The sequence below is a fragment of the Capricornis sumatraensis genome, chromosome 20 (assembly GCF_032405125.1).
Source record: "Capricornis sumatraensis isolate serow.1 chromosome 20, serow.2, whole genome shotgun sequence".
NCBI classification, from domain to species: Eukaryota; Metazoa; Chordata; class Mammalia; order Artiodactyla; family Bovidae; genus Capricornis; species Capricornis sumatraensis.
In genome coordinates this window covers 64,356,755-64,377,736 of record NC_091088.1, presented here as the reverse complement: position 1 = coordinate 64,377,736, position 20,982 = coordinate 64,356,755, and the positions used below count along the sequence as shown (strand labels likewise).

The 20,982-nt window shown below is 39.5% G+C and overlaps 1 pseudogene; it reads right to left on the bottom strand.

Annotated features, from left to right (window-relative positions):
* Window positions 1–20,982, bottom strand: part of LOC138096574 (zinc finger protein 208-like) — a 93,362-nt pseudogene that overhangs the window by 70,271 nt on the left and 2,109 nt on the right.

Here is a 20,982-nt window from a genome sequence, read left to right as displayed (position 1 = left end):
CTTTCAACTAAAATTGTTCAAACAAAACAAACTCAATTGGTCAGGGCCTTTTTGACAAAAGTATCTACAGTGACCCCCAATTATGAAAAAATAAAAAATTGGGAATTGTCAGAGTCCATTCAACTTTAAGGGATCCAATATGTTGCATTTTCTTCTTTTGTGTGCCATTTCTCAAAGACTCTGTTTCTTATCAGTTCCTGGAAAACAGGAACGAGCAGAGCTGCACCCAGTTTCTCAGGACTGAGATCATGGGAAATAGCACCTGCTTGGATTCCCTTCAGTGACTCCCTTCAGTGACCTTTTATTTATAGGATTATCCATCTTGTTGCAACTGATGGAATTTCATTCTTAATGGCTGAGTAATAATTTTATTGAAGGTATATAAGCATGCATTTCTGCAAATAAAGTACCCTTGTTTCACTCGAGACTTGGGTGCCCCGCGTCTTTCTTTTCTTTGCCTTCTTGTCGACTCCAGTCCCCAGGTCCCGGTCTGTAAAGACCATAACAGATAAGGAAGACAGAAGTGTTCCTGTGTATTCCACCTTTTCTAACTTTTTTATCTGTAGTTTCAGTGTGTGATGTGCTTGTTCAACTATGCCCTGTGCTTGTAGATTGTAAGGAATACTTGTAATATGTTTAATAGAAAATTATTATAAAAATTGTTTGAATTGCCTTGAAATATAGGTAAGGCCATTGTCTGTTTTTATGGAACTACGTGTTCCCATTATTGTAAAGCAAGTTAATAGGTGGGTTATAACATGTTCTGTCGTTTCACCATGGTAAGGTGTGGCCCATATAAAAGAAGAATATGTATTGATTGAGATATGTAAGAAGGAAGAGAGAGAAAGTTCAGGGAAATGAGTTACATCCATTTGCCATAATTCATTGTGTTGTAATCCTCAGGGATTGATACTTTGTGCAATGGGTCGAAGATGTAGGGGCCTACAAGTAGAGCAATTATTAACTGATTTCTTTAGCATGTCGGTATGGAATTTTCCAAATTTGATGTAATGAGCCAGCATTATTTTGTAATCGAGTATGATGCTCTTCAGGAATAGCAAAAGAGACAAGTTTATCAACTTGTTCATTGCCGTGAGCCATAGGGCCAGGAAGACAAGAATATGTTTGAATGTGGTTAATATAAATGGGCTAAGTGTGGTCCTTAACAATAGATTGTAGTTCAAGAAAAAGTTGCTGCATAGTAGATTGATTAGAATTTGTGGTCAGTCAGTTCAGTTCAGTTCCTCAGTCGTGTCTGACTCTTTGCGACAGAAGTTTCTATATTTCTTAATACAAAAACTGAATATAAGGAGTCAGAAACTATATTATTAGGATAAGAATGTAGGTGAATAACCTGAATGAGAACATGTAATTCGTTTTCTTGAGCAGAGTGAAATTTAGTATAAAAGACTTTATATTCTTTGAGAGACCAGAATTAGGCTTTGGCGTTTTTAGTCCCAACTGTGGTGTTGGAGAAGACTCTTGTGAGTCCCTTGGACTGCAAGGAGATCCAACCACTCCATTTTGAAGGAGATCAGCCCTGGGATTTCTTTGGAGGGAATGATGCTGAAGCTGAAACTCCAGTACTTTGGCCACCTCATGCGAACAGTTGACTCATTGGAAAAGACTCTGATGCTGGGAGGGATTGGTGGCAGGAGGAGAAGGGGACGATAGAGGATAAGATGGCTGGATGGAATCACTGACTCGACGGACGTGAGTGTGAGTGAAATTTGGGAGTTGGTGATAGACAGGGAGGCCTGGCATGCTGTGATTCATGGGGTCACAAAGAGTCAGACATGACTGAGTGACTGAACTGAACTGAACTGATATAGAAAACATCAGTTTGAAAAAAAAAAAAGAAAACATCAGTTTGAGGTATAGGTTGTGATGTGACAATGTGAGAGAGAATAAACTCACTATATTTGAAGAAATTCTAGAGTTTGTTAGAAGGATAATGAAGTGAAATTCCTCCAAAATATTCCAGAAAAGCTATTTGGAAATCAGAAGTTTGTAGTGCGTTCTCAAATTGAGATTTATTAATAGGTACTACAGTTTTTTACAATTAGAGACTTAGCTCTATTTCTTCCATTGATAATGATTAGAGTGATCAAATCAAGATAAAGTGTAAGTGACCGTGTCCCTCTAAAATCGGTATAAATCCATTCTATTGGGTATTCTTGTTGGGTAGAAAGTCCTGTGGGAGAATGGAGAAAGAGGAGTATAAATAATTCTAGAGGTAAATCAAGTCTAATACGACTTAAGAATTTGTTTTTGCAATTTATTTTGTATTAAACAGAGTTTTTCTCCTGCCTCTTGTGAAAGTGAATGAGGGCTATTTAAATCAGGATCTCTTTTTAAAGTGTTAAATAAATTAGTCACTTGATAATTTGTAATGTCTAAAGAGGGTCTAATCCAATTTATATCACCTAAAAGTTTTTGAAAATCATTCAAGGTTGATAATTTATTAACACGAATCTGTGTTAGTTGGGGAGTAATATATTGTCGATTAACAACAAATCTTACGTAATAGTAAGGTGTAGCTATTTGAATCTTTTCAGGGGCAATGATTAATTTAGAAGCTTTTAAGCATTGTTGAGCTTTGTCAAACATCTGTGGAGTTTCTAAAATAGATGGAGCTGAAAACAATGTATCATCCATATGATAAATAACAAGAAAGTCAGTTAATTGTTTTCTCACCGGTTCAAGGGCTTTGACTACATAATATTGACACATGGTGGGAGAGTTCATCATTTCCTGAGGCAACACAGTCCACTGATACCATTAACGAGGCCCGATATGATTATGATAAGGAAGAAAGAAAGCAAATCTCACTCGGTCTAGAGTGTGTAAAGGTATAGTAAAAAAACAATCCTATAAATCTATAATAATAATATGCCAGTATTGAGGAATAGTGGTAGGTGATAGAATTCCTGATTGCAATGCACCGATAGGTTTCCTAGAGGTATTAACTTTTCGAAGATCCATTAAAAGACGGCATTTGCCAGATGTCTTTTTTATTACGAAAATGGGAGAATTCCAAGGGGAACAAGATTCTTCAATATGTTTTAGTTTCAATTGTGTATCTATAAGTTCCTTAGCAGCTTCAAATTTTTCCTCTGTAAGGGGCTACTCATGATGTACTCTGCATAGAAGTTAAATAAGCAGGGTGACAATATATAGTCTTGACATACTCCTTTTCCTATTTGGAACCAGTCTGTTGTTCCATGTCCAGTTCTAACTGTTGCTTCCTGGTCTGCATACAGATTTCTCAAGAGTCAGGTTAGGTGGTCTGGTATTCCCATCTCTTTCAGAATTTTCCACACTTTATTGTGATTCACACAGTCAAAGGCTTTGGCATAGTCAATAAAGCAGAAATAGATATTTTTTTCTGGAACTCTCTTGCTTTTTCCATGATCCAGCGGATGTTGGCAATTTGATCTTTGGTTCCTCTGCCTTTTCTAAAACCAGCTTGAACATCAGGAAGTTCATGGTTCACGTATTGCTGAAGCCTGGCTTGGAGAATTTTGAGCATTAGTTTAATAGCATGTGAGATGAGTGCAACTGTGTGGTAGTTTGAGCATTCTTTGGCATTGCCTTTCTTTGCGATTGGAATAAAAACTGACCCTTTTCAGTCCTGTGGCCACTGCTGAGTTTTCCAAATTTGCTGGCATATTGAGAGCAGCACTTTCACAGCATCATCTTTCAGGATTTGAAATAGCTCTACTGGAATTCCATCACCTCCATTAGCTTTGTTCGAAGTGATGCTTTCTAAGGCCCACTTGACTTCACATTCCAAGATGTCTGGCTCTAGATGAGTGATCACATCATCATGATTATCTGGGTCGTGAAGATCTTTTTTGTACAGTTCTCTTGTGTATTCTTGCCACCTCTTCTTAATATCTTCTGCTTCTGTTAGGTCCAGACCATTTCTATCCCTTATCGAGCCCATCTTTGCATGAAATGTTCCCTTGGTATCTCTAATTTCCTTGAAGAGATCTCTAGTCTTTCCCATTCTGTTCTTTTCCTCTATTTCTTTGCATTGATAACTGAAGAAGGCTTTCTTATCTCTTCTTGCTATTCTTTGGAACTCTGCATTCAGATGCTTATATCTTTCCTTTTCTCCTTTGCTTTTTGCCTCTCTTCTTTTCACAGCTATTTGTAAGGCCTCCCCAGACAGCCACTTTGCTTTTTTGCATTTCTTTTCCATGGGGATGGTCTTGGTTCCTGTCTCCTGTACAATGTCACGAACCTCAGTCCATAGTTCATCAGGCACTCTATCTATCAGATCTAGGCCCTTAAATCTATTTCTCACTTCCACTGTATAATCATAAGGGATTTGATTTAGGTCATACCTGAATGGTCTAGCGGTTTTAGGTGAAAGTGGAGAGTGAAAAAGTTGGCTTAAAGCTCAACATTCAGAAAACGAAGATCATGGCATCCGGTCCCATCACTTCATGGGAAATAGATGGGGAAACAGTGGAAACAGTGTCAGACTTTATTTTTCTGGGCTCCAAAATCACTGCAGATGGTGACTGCAGCCATAAAATTAAAAGACGCTTACTCCTTGGAAGAAAAGTTATGACCAACCTAGATAGCATATGCAAAAGCAGAGACATTACTTTGCCGACTAAGGTCCGTCTAGTCAAAGCTATGGTTTTTCCTGTGGTCATATATGGATGTGAGAGTCAGACTGTGAAGAAGGCTGAGTGCTGACAATTGATGCTTTTGAACTGTGGTGTTGAGAAAACTCTTGAGAGTCCCTTGGACTGCAAGGAGATCCAACCAATCCATTCTGAAGGAGATCAACCCTGGGATTTCTTTGGAAGAAATGATGCTGAAGCTGAAACTCCAGTACTTTGGCCACCTCATGCGAAGAGCTGACTCATTGGAAAGACTCTGATGCTGGGAGGGATTGGGGGCAGGAGGAGAAGGGGACGACCGAGGATGAGATGGCTAGATGGCATCATGGACTCGATGGACCTGAGTCTGAACTCCGGGAGATGGTGAAGAACAGGGAGGCCTGGTGTGCTGCGATTCATGGGGTCACAAAGAGTCGGACACGACTGAGCGACTGAACTGAACTGAACTGCACTATCAGAGCTTGCGTCTCTGTGCCTTTCTTTCTTTCTCTCTCTTTTTCTCTCTTCCACTTTCTTATCATAGACTCCAGACCACCAGGTTCCGGTCCATTAAAGGACCCAAAGTGGTGTCCGAACAGGGACTCTGGTATATGTGGCATTTAGGACAGAGGGACTCAGGGCCAATTGAGGTTGGGACCTATAGAAGTCGGTAAGTACTAAGACACGGGTCAAACAGCTGGAAAGCCCCATCTTTTCTCTACTTTATTTTACCATCTGTTTAAAGCTCAGGGACTTTTGGTTTTGTGCCAGTGAATAGAGGCTTGTTTTCGAACAGTGGTTAAATGAAATCCTTGGTTCCCTAATAAAGGTCGTTTTGATTTAGAAATTTGGCACCGGGTCAAAGAAAAGGTTGAACGAGTCACCAGGCAGGGAAAAAATATTCCAGTTGATTTCTGACCCCTATGGGCTCCCATTAAAGCTGTAATTCTGCCATTTCAAGGTAAATTCTACCCCTCCCAATACTCGACAACAGACAGAACACTTATTGCATGAATATCAAGTAGATGATAAAACTTTCCAAAAGGCCCAAGTAGAATATAGAATATGTCAAAAATTTCCTACTAGTCCTGCCCAGCTGCTTCAAATGCTCCTCCTCTGCCAGCAGGCACAAATCCAGAAGTCTCTCCTTTGTTAGAACCTAATGATTCTGACAACGACTCTCCTACGTTGTTTTTAAAGGTTCTTCAGACTGCCCTCCTGCAAGCTCCTGCTTTGAGCTTGCCCACAGGGTCAGAATTTAATTTGTTTGTCACTGAAAGAAAAGGTATGGCCTTGGGAGTTTTGCCACAACCCGGAGGGCCTCACCAGCAACCTGTTGCTTATCTAAGTAGAGAATTGGATGTAACTTCAGGTGGGTGGCCCCACTGCCTAAGAGTAATTGGGACAGCAGCTCTATTAGCACCTGAAGCTTTAAAACTAATTAATCGATGAAATCTTACTGTCCTGACTTCTCATGATGTGAGTGGAATCTTAAATTCTAAGGTTAATATTTGGATGACAGACAGTAGGCTTCTTAAATATCAGTCATTGCTGTTAGAAGGACCAATAACTAAGCTTAAAGTCTGTGGACATTTAAATCCTGCCACTTTCCTTCCTGAGAAGGAAAATGAAACACCTGATCACGATTGTTCCCTATTTCTAACTTTAAACTATGCAGCTTGAGAGGATCTAATGGATACCCCATTAAACGATGCTGACATGGAAATATTTACAGATGGCAGTTCCTTTGTTCGGGATGGAAAGCATAAAGCAGGTTACTCCGTGGTGACTGCTGAACAGGTTTTGGAAGCAAAATCTCTCCCCCAGGAAACCAGTGCTCTGTTAGCGGAGCTTGTGGCTCTGACCTGAGCTCTAGAGTTAAGCAAAGGGCAGCGAGTAAATATCTACATGGATTCTAAGTATGCCTTTTTGACTTTACATGCTCATGCTGCAATATGGAAAGACAGTTTAAAACAGCAACAGGAGAACCTATTAAGCATTTCAGAGAGATTGAGAGACTTCTAACTACTATGTATTGTCCTAAAGAAGTAGCTGTTATGCATTGCAAAGGGCACAGCAGGGATGGGAGTAAAGCAGCTGAAGGTAATCAGCTGGCTGACTGTCAAGCCAGGAAAGCGGCACTTTAAGAAACCCCTTCACTACAGACACCCTTGATCTGGACAGGTCCTGTAGAACAGGAAAAACCACGATATACTGAGGAAGAATTAGAAAGATATAAGAGGAACTAAGATTACGGATAAAGGATGGTTACAGTTTGAGGATGGAGGATTAATAATTCCTGAAAATGCTCAATGGAAAATTCTTAAGGGTTTACAGCAATTTTCATTTGGGTGCAGAGAGTACTTACCGGATGGCATCTCGTTTGTTTGAAGGTAAAAATGTAATGAAAACTTTAAAGAACATTATCAAAAGGTGTGAGGTTTGTCAGAAAAATAACCCAAAGACTGAAAAGCTAGCAAAATCTGGATTACAACGAAGTGGAAAGTATCCTGGAGAAGACTGGGAAATTGATTTTACTCATATATAGAGTAATACTAGAAAAAATAATGATGGAAAACTTCCCATATTTGGCAAAAAACAAAAACCTACAGATTCAAGAATATCAGAGAACTCCAAATGGGAAAAACACAAAAAATCCATGACTAGACATATCATACAGAGAAGGCAATGGCAACTCACTCCAGTACTCTTGCCTGGCAAATCCCATGGACAGAGGAGCCTGGTAGGCTGCAGTCCATGGAGTTGCTAGGAGTCAGACACGAATGAGCTACTTCACTTTCACTTTTCACTTTCATGCATTGAAGAAGGAAATGGCAAGCCACTCCAGTGTTCTTGCCTGGAGAATCCCAGAGGCGAGGGAGCCTGGTGGGCTGCCATCTCTGGGGTCACACAGAGTCGGACACAACTGAAATGACTTAGCAGCATATGCCAAAAGCTAATGGGTATTCTTGCTTACAAGTCTGGGTGGATACTTTTACTGGATGGATCTTTCCGTGGTTCAGCAACGACCTTTCATGGTCTTCTGAACAAAAAGTCCTTGGCACAGACTCATATTTGCAGAAAATCAGCACTTACTCTCCTCCACAACAGAGGCTCTCTGAATTAAAGGCTTTGCTATGACAAGTTTCTGACGCCGATGGTTTCTCTATCTTTCCAGTTTTAAGAAATCCTGACGCTCAAGGGCACATAATACCTCAATATGACGGCATTAATATTTTTTTACACGCAACACATGAAAAAGGCTGTAAGTATGTATGGTCCACATTCGCCTGTCACTAAAGAGCTTCTAAATGTTGTGGCATCTTCTATTGGAAATGTTATTCCCTATGATTGGCGAACTTTAATAAAAGCTCTCCTTACACCAGGAGAATATCTTCAATGGACAATGTGGTTTCATGATATAGCCAGAGATCATGCTAACAAGAATGCTCGAGCTGGCACTCCCCCAAACCAAATTACTTTTGAAATGTTAACTGGCGTCAGACAATTTGATACCATAGAAGCTCAAATACAATGCCCTCCCTTCTTGCATGAACAATGGAAAACAGTGGTCCTTGAAGCTTGGGATTGAATTACTCCTCAAAGAGAGCCTACAGGTAGCTACACTAAAACATTACAAGGAAAAAATCAATGTTATGCTGGTTTTTTAGCTAGATTAGAAACTGCTATTTCCCGTACTGTAATCAGAGAAGAAGCCAAAAAACAGCTAGAGAAATTACTTGCTTATGAGGATGCAAATCAGGAATGTCAAAGAGCTATCGTTCCAATTCGTGAGATTGAGACTATTATTGATTATTTGAAGGCTTGTCGCAATCTACAATCAGAAACTCAAAAGATGCAAATGCTAGCTAAGACAATGGCTGCTGCCTTCTAGGAAGGGAAATGAAGGATACTTTAAATGTGGAGATAAAAACCATTTAGAAAGGGACTGCCCTAAGAAGGCTAATGAAAAACTTCGAAGAATCTGCCCTAGCTGCCATAGAGGAATGCATTGGGCCAAAGACTGTAAGTCTAAATTTGATATTGAAGGAAAACCTATTCCGGGAAACTCCAAACAGGGGACACCCCCACGTCCCCTACAACAAAAACCAGGGGCAACTTCTATCTTTTCCCTCAAACCCTCAACATCCGGCAGTGTTGCCGTCGATATACCAGCCCTAAATGATTTTTCCCTTTACCCTCAAGCAGTCTCTTCTAGAGTACCTACCGGACTTTTTGGACCCCTGCCCCCACAAACCTTCGGTCTCTTGCTTGGCAAACCTAGTTTGACTTCTAAAGGAATTACTGTTCACCCTGGAGTAATTGATTCAGATTATAAAGGAGAGATTCAAATGATGATGTCATCTCAGATTCTATGGCAATTCAAAAAGAGGGACAAAATTGCTCAATTACTTCTGTTGCCTTACATTTCTATTAACTCCTCTAATAACGTTCGGACAAGCAGATTCGGCAGATCAAAAACAATCCTTAAGGACATCATTGGTATCTCAATATGCCCGACCACATATAAATATCAAAATTAATGGTTCAAGATTTTCTGATCTCCTCGACACTGGATCTGATATTACTATTATTTCCAGACACTTATGGCCACAAACCTGGCCTATACAAAAAATCTCTTGCCAAATTGCAGGAGTTTCTCAAACCAAAATACAAGAAATTTATCAAAATATTCAAATCTACCCATATGACAGACCGAAAGGCCAGCCTGCAACATTAAGACCTTATGTGATAGATGCACCCCTTAATCTAATAGGAAGGGACTTACTTATGCAATGGCAAACTCAGATATACATTCCACATTTTTCCTAGGAGCCACTGCTCATTTAACAAACAAAGCAATGATTACAATAACTTGGAAGAATGATGAGACTATTTGCACAGAACAATGGCTCCTCATGAAAGAAAAATTACAGGCGACTAAAGAACTTACAGATACACAATTAGAATTAAAACATATTGAGGAATCTTACTCTCCTTGGAACTCTCCTATTTTTGTAATAAAAATGAAATCTAACAAATGACATCTCTTAACAGACCTTAGAAAAGTTAATGCATCTATGAATCCCATGGGTGCACGACAACCAGGGATCCCATCCCCTACCACTGTTCCTCAAAACTGGCACATTATTATTATTTATTTACAAGATTGCTTTTTAAATATACCTTTACACCCTTTGACTTCCCTGGTGGCTCAGACAGTAAAGTGTCTGTCTACAATGAGGAAGACCTGGGTTCGATCCCTGGGTCGGGAAGATCCCCTGGAGAAGGAAATGGCAATCCACTGCAGTACTCTTGCCTGGAAAATCCCATGGACAGAAGAGCCTGGTAGGCTACAGTCCATGGGGTCACAAAGAGTCAGACACGACTGAGTGACTTCACTTTACACCCTTTAGACCGAGAGAGATTTACTTTCTCTCTCCTTTTTCCTAATCACATCGGGCCTCATAAAAGATTTCAATAGACTGTGTTACCTCAAGTTATACTTAACAGTCCTATTTGTCAAAATTTTGTAGCCAAGACTTTACATCCAGTGTGACGGCAATTCCCTCATGCATATATCATTAATAATATACTGTAACTAAAAAAGGAGAGGCTTCCCTGGTGGCTCAGAGGTTAAAGCGTCTGCCTCCATTGCGGGAGACCTGAGTTCAATCCCTGGGTTGGGAAGATCCCCTGGAGAAGGAAATGGCAATCCACTCCAGTATTCTTGCCTGGAGAATCCCATGGATGGAGAAGCCTAGAAGGTTACAGTCCACAGGGTCACAAAGAGTCAGACATGACTGAGCGACTTCACCTTACAAAAAGGAGAAGTGATATTTTTGACACTGAATGGCTATAATATACATTCTTTAGACTCCAGAAAAAATTGATTAAAATAAAATCTTTTTTGAAATTGCAAAACCGGTTCTTCTTACATGTGTAGTTAGGAAAAGGTTAACTTGTTAAAATACTTTTTTGGAGCTCCAATTCTGCCTGGGAAACAAAAACGGGCCTAAGAAAAAAATCTAAAGTTAACTCTTATCATGTTCTTGGGATACACAGCCCACTCTATCTGGGACTCCAGCCATAAACAAATTGGTGGAACTCAGGAAAAAGAAAAAAAAAAATATATATATATATACACACACACATACATACACATTTATATATATATCAAAAAGATATTTTAAATGTCATGTGGAAAACTATATCTGTCTATCTAAAATTACCTATGTCTCAATGTATGTCTTTGTTTTTGGATAATATGAAATTAATGAGCTCTATTTAAATTCAAGTTCATGTGAACTGAAAAATATTCAATATTAAATGTTTATTTAAATATAATTGTTTGCTAATCTAATTAAGACATGTCTTAAATCATCATTATATAATACTTTATTGTGCCTAGATTTAAGGTAAACTAAGTTTGTCAACAAAAATGTAACTCTTTGTGTATATATGTATATATATAAATGAGATGAAAACTCTTAGATAAACTCTAATAAAAATAATTATATTTTCAAAATGTCTACCTAAAGTAATCTTTTAGGACTGGGTTAAGTTAAATTCATAAAATTGTACTAAATGAAATAATAAAAGTTTATTAAATAGCTAGGTCATTTCCAAATAAAGTAAGATTTTAGAACATTAATTACTGAACACTAACTTCCTCTTACAAAAAGTTTTTCTTACAGAAAAGCTAAAGAGATTTTAGACTATTAATAAACATATAATTTATTTGCCATAATGATGAATACAAACATATAAAAAAGGTTTCTGACAAATGAAAGAGAATTTTATGGCAAATGGATGGAACTCATTGCTCTGAACTTTCTTCCTCTTCCTTCTTACAAATGTCTTGATCTATACAAATTCTTCTTTTATATGGGCCACAGCTCTCTGAGATGAAACTACACATGTTATAACCCACCTGTTAGCTTACTTTGCAATAATGAGAACACCTAATTCTATAAAAACAATGACCCTGCCTGTATTTCTAAGCATTTCAAACAATTTTTACATTCATTCTCTATTAAACAGATTACAGACATTTCTTATAATCCACAAACACAAGACACAGTTAAACAAACACATTACACACTGAAACTACAAATAAAAAATTAAATACGGGGGAATACACAGGAACACTTTTATCTTCCTTATCCAGAGCAGATTTTACTAGATTCCAACACAATATATTCTTTAAGCCTATAACTATTGTTAATATAGCTTTGTTTTAAATTTTTTAAACTGACTGCAAGGAGATATCTTGACACGAGCAGAAAAACATTTCGAGGAACTGAAGGACTCTTCTCTTCTTCTGCCCATTTGGTACCAAGACAGGATGAATGAACAATGGAAATCTGACAAATTAATCTTATAGAAAGAGGAGTATGCTTATATTTCCCCAGATGGATCCAAAAACTCACATGGTTTCCTCTTTGGAAAAGCCGACCCAAGGGGGCCCCCGGCCTTCAACATAGAAATGAGACAACAAAAACCCCAGGAGGAAGAAATTTCAATACTGGCCATGGTGGCTCTAAAGATCTCCAGAAAGCACCGCCCTCGGCGGCATCAACCTTATGATCTCCTGTCTTGGGGAACAAATAAAAGCCATTACTAATCAAGCTGAAAATCCAGTTTCTCAATAGAGAAATGCCTCGGAGTCCTGAAAATATTTTTGTAGCCCTGCTTGCTTTCCTTGCTGGTGCCTCCCCCCAACTCAAGCTGAACTAATCAATCACATTGGGCTTACATACCCAACCCCCCTTTACTTCAGGTTGTAGAATGGACTGAGAAAGGACCAATTGTATTAACCAATGACTCCATACATATGCCCTCTCCCTGGAGCCTTAAAGGGCCCTCACACCCTGAAAAGAAAGGGAAACTAATATCTCTCTAGGTTATGAAGTCCTTCCTTTGTGTATGGGCCCAGCAAAATTATGCATTAATGTTAGCAGACAAACTTGGGCTTTTGCCCTGCCTCCAAAAGAGGACTTTCGGATGTTGCTTAGATCATTTACTGCCCTTTCTTTGTCCGTGAACCATATTTATATACTACTGAAACTTTACGGAAAGAGTTAGAGAAAGAACAAAGAACACTATGCAAAAGGTTTACTAATAAGAACTTTAAATATACTCTGGTTCATTGGGACAAGTGTCAGGCCAAATCAGGAAAATTAATGTTTGTGGCTAATCACACAATTGCCGACTGGGGACCCCATGGTATGTGGTTATCTAACTGCTCAGATGATATTAACAGCACTGCGTGTGATTATGCTTCTCAAGTAGCATAGAAGGTTAGTAGCACTATAATGGAACATTACCATGACAAAGGACTTCTTGGGTCGCTTGACGGTGGAATGGCACCCACCTCTTCCTCGAACAGTCCTCGATAACCAGACTGGGCCTGAACAATGGGACACCTGGAAACTTGCTGTGAGCACCAGCACCTAAGAACTTAGGACTTGGACTGGACATTTCACAGGGACTAATTGTAGTCACAGAAACTATTTCTTTCATTATAATCAATCATATTTCATACAAGCTTGTGTTCCCCTTCCTTCTGTTCTAGCTATAGGAAGTTCACAATTCAATAAGACTTTACGTTCTGTAACTTGTATAAATTGCAAATTATATACTCGTCTTAACTCTTCTGTTTCCTTAAGAAATGAATCCCTTTGGATTCTTCGATCTCGACGTAGTCTGTGGTTACCAATAAATCTCCAGCGGCCCTGGGAAGAAGGCCCCATGGCTGGACTTGGTTCCCAGTTACTTACTAAACTGCTCCAGTGATCTAGACGATTCATTGGATGGCTGATTCTTGGCATTTGGGGATTAATAGCTATTTGCATCACTGCTGCCGTCACTGGCATTGCTTTACAAACCTCAACTCAAACACATAATTTTATCCAAAATTGGACTAAAGATGCTCATACTATGTGGGTCACTCAGGCTCAGATAGATGGGGATATTCAAGATGAAATACAGAAACTAAAAACAGTCATCAAATGGGTTGGAGATCAATTAATAGATGTACAAAAACAGGTGACGCTAAAATGTGATTGGAATTCTACTCAATTTTGTGTTACACCTGTTCAATTCAATAATAGTACCTAGAACTGGGAACAAATCAATTTTCATTTACAAAACATACATGACAATGCTCTATGAATGTACAATTATTACAAAAAGAAATTTTTGAAACCTTTTCTAAAAATCTGCCCTCTTCCACTAATTTGCAAACTTTAGCTGAACAAATAGCTGATCAATTATCTGGGTTAGACCCACGTGGATAGTTTCAAAGCATTACTTATAGCACTGGGTCTGGAACTGTAATTCTGGTGATTGTCTTGACAATTATATTTGTCATTCACTGTTGCCTTCATGCAAAATTGTTAGAACTGAACAAACTCAAATGGTCAGAACCCTTTTTACAAATATTATAAATAAATGGGAATTGTCAGGGAATGTTTAACAGGAGGATTCCAACGTGCTGTTCCTCATAAATCCTCTGTTCCTTATCAGTTTCTGTTGTCAGAAACCAGTGGAACAGCACGCTGCTCCCAGGACTGAGGTCATAGGATGAGACAGGCTTGAAATGCCTTCAGTAAACATTCTCCTTACGACAAAACTGCTTAGTCTCGATCCTCTTTCTTGAGATATGGATTGTCTCCTGACCTTGTGACCATTATTAATCCCTTGTTCCCTTGGTAATGTGCCGGAGGCCAGCGTGAGGAATTCCACACATGGCGAAGGTCATGAGGAAGGAGGCTTGGCATATGCAAAGGCAGGATCAAGCCTCAGGAAACCCTCTGTTCCCGAGCATCTACCCCCAAAACCAGAGTCTGTTTTATGCTCTCACCTACACCTCTGACTTTACGAGGGGCTCTCCCCCATCACCATTTCTCTCGGAGAAGGAGTTAACTTGCAGCTCCAAGTCAATAAAAATTCCTGGGAGTGACAAGAGTGTTTCAACTTACAGACTCCTCTGAAGGTTATCTAGCCTGCCTGTATAGGTTCATCCACCCACATGTGATTGTTTACAGACTCCCAACCTGAGAGGCACGAGATGTTTTAGACTTACTAAAGGCAAATTCTTTTGGGGAGTTAGAAATTATTAGTATAGTGGGTTGGTTAGGAATTATATTGGTGAAGGGTTTTTCATTTTTTGTGCCAATTACTGCTAATTCCCTGCCCTGGGTGTGACAAGGGTGTCTCAGGTCAAACCTCTGTGCTGACAGACTAGCTTGTGTGAAAGGATTATCCATACTCATGCCACTACTCACATGATTGTTTACTACCTCTCAACCATAAACAGCACAGAGTTTTGGAGTATTTTGAGAGTCTTAATTAGCATAGGGCTTTTCTCATTGTTGAGTCAATGATTGCCGCCAGGCCTCCATATCTTTAGGCACCTGGGAATATATTAATCAGTGCATTTGGAATATAGAAAAGGAAATACAGTAGTTTTTAAGGTTAGCAATACTAGACTTTTTGAGTTAATGAATTTTCTCTTTTGTAATAGATCACTGTACTTTGTTATAAATCACTGTGTCCTTGCTGTGTAAAAATGTAACTTTATCACTATCTTAAGACTAAATAGAGGAGAGTAAATAAGTTGGCTTAAAGCTCAATATTCAGAAAACGAAGATCATGGCATCTGTCCCATCAATTCATGGGAAATAGATGGGGAAACAGTAGAAAGTGTCAGACTTTATCTTTTTGGGCTCCAAAATCACTGCAGATGGTGACTGCAGCCATAAAATTAAAAGACGTTTACTCCTTGGAAGAAAAGTTATGACCAACCTAGATAGTATATTCAAAAGCAGAGACATTACTTTGCCGACAAAGGTCCGTCTAGTCAAGGCTATGGTTTTTCCTGTGGTCATGTATGGATGTGAGAGTCGGACAGTGAAGGCTGAGCGCCGAAGAATTGATGCTTTTGAACTGTGGTGTTGGAGAAGACTCTTGAGGGTCCCTTGGTCTGCAAGGAGATCCAACCAGTCCATTCTGAAGGAGATCAACCCTGGGATTTCTCTGGAAGGAATAACGCTAAAGCTGACACTCCAGTACTTTGGCCACCTCATACGAAGAGTTGACTCATTGGAAAAGACTCTGATGCTGGGAGCGATTGGGGGCAGGAGGAGAAGGGGACGACTGAGGATGAGATGGCTGGATGGCATCACAGACTCAATGGACGTGAGTCTGAGTGAACTCCGGGAGATGGTGATGGACAGGGAGGCCTGGCGTGCTGAGATTCATGGGGTCGCAAAGAGTAGGACACAACTGAGTGACTGAACTGAAGACTAAATAGATCTTAAGGAGAACATTGGTGAAAGGATTTTCATTTGTTGGGCTGATGTTTGCTGCTAAATCTCCATATTCCCTGCCCTTATAATGAATGTAACTAGCATATAGGAGAAATAAGTATTGACCTTTAAGATTAATCATGTTAACCTTGGGTTAAATAAATTCCTTTCTTGATTGTAACTCACTACACCCTCACCCTATAGGAATGCAACTTTATTTGGAGGGTGGTGCCTGGTTTAAGAAAAAACACCCTTGGGAAATATAAGTTTTTTGGTTATCAGAAAGAAAGGGTCTTAAAATGTCAGCAGGTCTCATGGCCAGATGATGTAAAACCCCTAAGCCTTTTTTTTTTATACATTTATGTAAAGCACCTGAATTTGATAAAGCTCAGGACTGCTGACCCCCGCGTGACTCTGTATTCATCCCTATGTGTAACAAAAGGTATATAAGCAAACCCAAAAATAAAGAAATCGGATCAGTTTCCGGAAAGACTGATACCCTCATGTCACTTCTTTCTTGCTCTCCATTTTTCTGGCAGAATTCCCATTTGGTGCATGGGTACCCACCAAGGCTGCCTGGGCTTCTAAGATTGGATCGGGGGGGCCTCAGTGCCTCCTCTCCTTTGGGAGAACGGGAAGACGCCTGCGGCCTACGAAGGTGGTGATTGGTATTCCATGTAAACCAAGTCATTCAGCCTCTTTTTCTCTGCTAATTTTCTAATACCTCTCTATCTGTAATTAAATAAGTTATTTCCAAGGACGCCAACTCCGTCCCCATCTTCGAATCACCCTGGATCCACCGGGGCTGGACCCCGGCAGTAATGGTTGCTGTACGTTTAGTTTTCTGATTTTTATCGAAAGAAATTTCTTGTACAACAGCCTGTATACACTCACAGAAAGATCATTAAAGCACCTTTGCTCCATCAGAGCTTGGATGCCCGTGTCTTTCTTTCTCTCTTTCTCTTTCTTATCGCCGACTCTGGACCGCCAGGTTCCGGTCCATTAAAGGACCCCAACAGATTCCAACGCAATATACTCTCTAATTCTATAACTATTGTTAATACAGCTTTATTTGCTTAAAACTTTAAAACTTGCCGCAAGCGGATACTTTGACAAAGCAGAAAAACATATTGAGGCATTGAAGGATACCTCTCTTCCTCAACCCATTTGGTATCAAGACAGGTTGACTAAACAACGGGAATCTGGAAAATTAATATTACAGGGAAAGGGGTATGCTTGGATTTCTCCAGATGGACCCAACGAAATCAGTTGGCTCCCTCTTCGGAAGATCCGCACCAGGGGAGCCACCAGCATAAAAGATAGAGAAGAAACGGCGGAATCCCCAGGAGGAGGAGTTTCCAGTACAAGCCATGGCGACTTGAAAATTTCCAAGAAACGCTGCACTCAAGGTCATCGACCTTACGATTTCCCCACTTGGGGACAGATTAAAAACCCTTACTAATCAAGCTGAAAATCTGGTTTTTCAACAGGGAATGCCTCGGAATCCTATTTTTGTCACTATGCTTGCTTTTGCTTCCCCCGCTCAGGCTGACTTGATTAATCACAGTTATTGGGCTTATATACCTAACCCCCCTTTACTGCAGCTTGTAGAATGGACAGATGTAGGACCGGCTGTATCCACTAATGACTCAGTACATATGCCTCCTCCTTGGAGCTTGGAGGGGCCCTCTCATCCTGAGGATGAAGGAAGATTAACATTCCTCTAGGCTATAAAATCCTTCCTTTATGCATGGGCCCAGCAGAATTATGTATTAATGTTAGTCGACAGACGTGGGCTTTCATCCTGCCTCCAAAAGAGAACTACTACACATTGTTTAAACTGTTTACTGCCCTGTCCTTTTATGAGAACCATGTCAATACTACCAAAACGCTAGGAAAAGGACAAAAGTTGGAATGTAAGGGGTTTACTTATAAGGATTTTAAATATACTCCCGTTTATTGAGATAGATGTCAAGCTAAATCATGGAAATTCATGTTTGTGGCCAATTACACCACTGTTGATTGGGGACCCTATGGTATGTGGTTATCTAACTGCTCAGATGATATTTAACAGTACTATGTGTTATTATGTTACTCAAGTAACATGGAAGATTACCAACAGTTCAATGGAACACTTCTACGACAAAGGATTCCTTGGCTGGCTTGATGGTGGAATGGCACCTCCTCGTCCTCAAATTGTACTCAATAAACAAATTGGCCCTGAACAATGGGACATCTGGAAACTTGCTACAAATACTGAAAACTCGGGACCTGGACTGGATATTTCACAGGGACCAGTCATAGTCATAGTAACTATTCCTTCCATTATCATCATTCATATTTTATACAAGTTTGCGTTCCCCTTCCGTTATCACTATAGGAAACTTACAATTTAATAAGACTTTACATTTTGTGACTTGTATAGATTGCAAATTGTATACTTGTCTTAATTCCTCTATTTCTCTAAAAACACGAATCCCTTTTGATTGTTCGATCTTGAAGTACTCTGTGGTTGCCAGCAGATCTCCAGCGACCCTGGAAAGAGGATCCCATGGCAAGACTTACCTCCCAGTTACTCATTAAATTACTCTGACGATCTAAGCAATTAATTAGATGCTTGATGCTTGGCATTTTGGGTTAATAGCCATTTGCACCACTGCCACTGTCGCAGACACTGCTTTACAAACTTCAATTCAAATACAAAACTTTATTCAAAATTGGACTAAAGATGCTTATACTATATGGGTCACTCAGGTTCAAAAAGATGAAAAAGTTCAAGATAAAATTCAGGAATTAAAAAACAGCCATCCAATGGGTTGGAGATCAATTAATAGATTTACAAAAACAAATATTATTAAATTGCAATTGGAATTCTACTCAATTTTGTATCACTCCTCTTCGGTTCAACCATAGTGCTTACAATTGGGAAAAAAATCAAATTTCACTTGCAAGATATGCATAATAATGCTTCCTTAAATGTACAGTTGTTGCAAAAGGAAATCCTTGAAACCTTCTCTAAGAGTCTACCCTCTTCCAACAATTTGGAAACCTTAGCTGAACAACTAGCTGATCAATTATCTGGGCTAGACCCTCAAAGATGGTTGCAAGGCATTACACATAGTATTGGATCTGGAACTATAACGCTGATAACTATCCTGGTGATTATAATTGTAACATACCGATGCCTTTCAACTAAAATTATTCAAACTAAACAAACTCACTTGCTCAGGGCCTTTTTCACACAAGTATCTACAGTCATCTCCAATTATGAAAAAGTAAAAAAGGGGGAACTGTCAGGGGACATTCAACTTTAAAGGATCCAACATGATATTTTCTTCTTTTGTGTGCCGATTCTCAAGGACTCTATTCTTTATCAGTTCCTGGAAAACAGGAATGAGCAGAGCTGCACGCAGTTCTCAGGACTGAGGTCATGAGAAAGAGCATCTGCTTGGAATACATTCAGTGACTCCCTTCAGTGACCTTTTACTTAAAGGTAATCTGTTCAGTTATGCCCCTCTTCCTCAGGATATGGAATGCTTTCTGGCCTTTTCAAGACTGTCATTTGCTTCGCTTTGTTTTTCCTCAATGTTTTTACTGCCTAAAGCTGCCTTGTATAAAGATATATAAACATGCGTTTTTGCAAATAAAGCACCCTTGCTTCACTCGAGACTTGGGTCCCCTGCTTCCTTCTTCTCGTTGACTCCATTCCTCAGGTCCCGGTCTACAAAGACCATGACAGCTCTGTCTTCAATTTCCACAAATAAGAGTAACGCTTCTTTAATCATACATACAACAGTTATTTCTATCCAATGGAGAACATGACCCTATTCCTATGCATTGTTCCTAGCACACCATCAGTCCTTGGTAACTGTCCCTGTCCTCCTACAAAAAGCCCAGGCCTTTAAACATCTTGCCTACTCTGTTCAAGGTCAGTTGGTAGAACATTATGTTTTATAACAGGCTGGACTATGTACAGAAGGGCTTCCTGATCCTACTGACTATGAGTCATGTCCTAGTTTTACATTATTTTCCACCCTCCCTGTTGCTAATTCACACACACTATTGAATTTTGTAATTCAGGCTGTGTGTTTTTCCAGGGAATATGGATGTGAATGAATTGTATCTAATGAAGTCAGTCCCTTCATCTCATTCATTCCTTCCCAGAGACCATCGTGAAATGCATGTAGCAAATGCATTTGATCAATGTATTACCAAAGTCAAGCTCTTAGAGCTCACCACACAACAGCCCAATAAACTGAGAGACTACTTGTTGGGCAAGGAATAGTGATTTATTCAGAAAGCCAGGAGACCAAAAAGATGGCACACTACTATCCCAAAGAATCATCTTTGCTGAGGTAGAATTCAGGTTTCATTTGCATGAAAAGATCTCTATAGCTTCTCTTCAAATATGGACTTATGGCAGTTCCTGAGTACCTGAACTAAAGTCATCAGAGAAGACAAATAGTGAAAAAGGTAAAGGATTTGCCACAACCACTGAGTCTGGGAAGTAGAGCTCCACTACGTTCCTATTTTGTGGCTTTGGGGTAAGATCTTTGCCACACATATTACATTGCTGTGTGATTTCTTCAGGATAAATAGTCTGATACTACTGGTGAGATGTGAGCATAGGGTTATTTATTTTTTTAAAACATTTGTGAAATTGGTGAGGAATCTTTCTAGAATGAATTCATGTTCTAAAGACCTGACTAATAAATACATATATATCTGGCTTCTATCCAGTATGAATTTTCTCATGAAGCCTAAGATGTTGCCACACTCATGATATTTGTATGGTTTCTCAGTAGGATGAATTCTATGAGCAACTGTAGGGTGTGAATTTTGAACTTTAAATTTTGAAGACTTCTACCATATACCACATTCACATGAGTTTCGCTCATGTATGGATTTTCTGATGTTTAGTGAGTGCTGAGACCTGAGTAAAGGATTTTCCACAGTCGAAACATTTGAAAGGTTTCTCTATATGTATTCTCCAGTGTTTTTTAAGGAGTGAACTTTGACTGAAGAACTTGCCACACTCATTACATTTG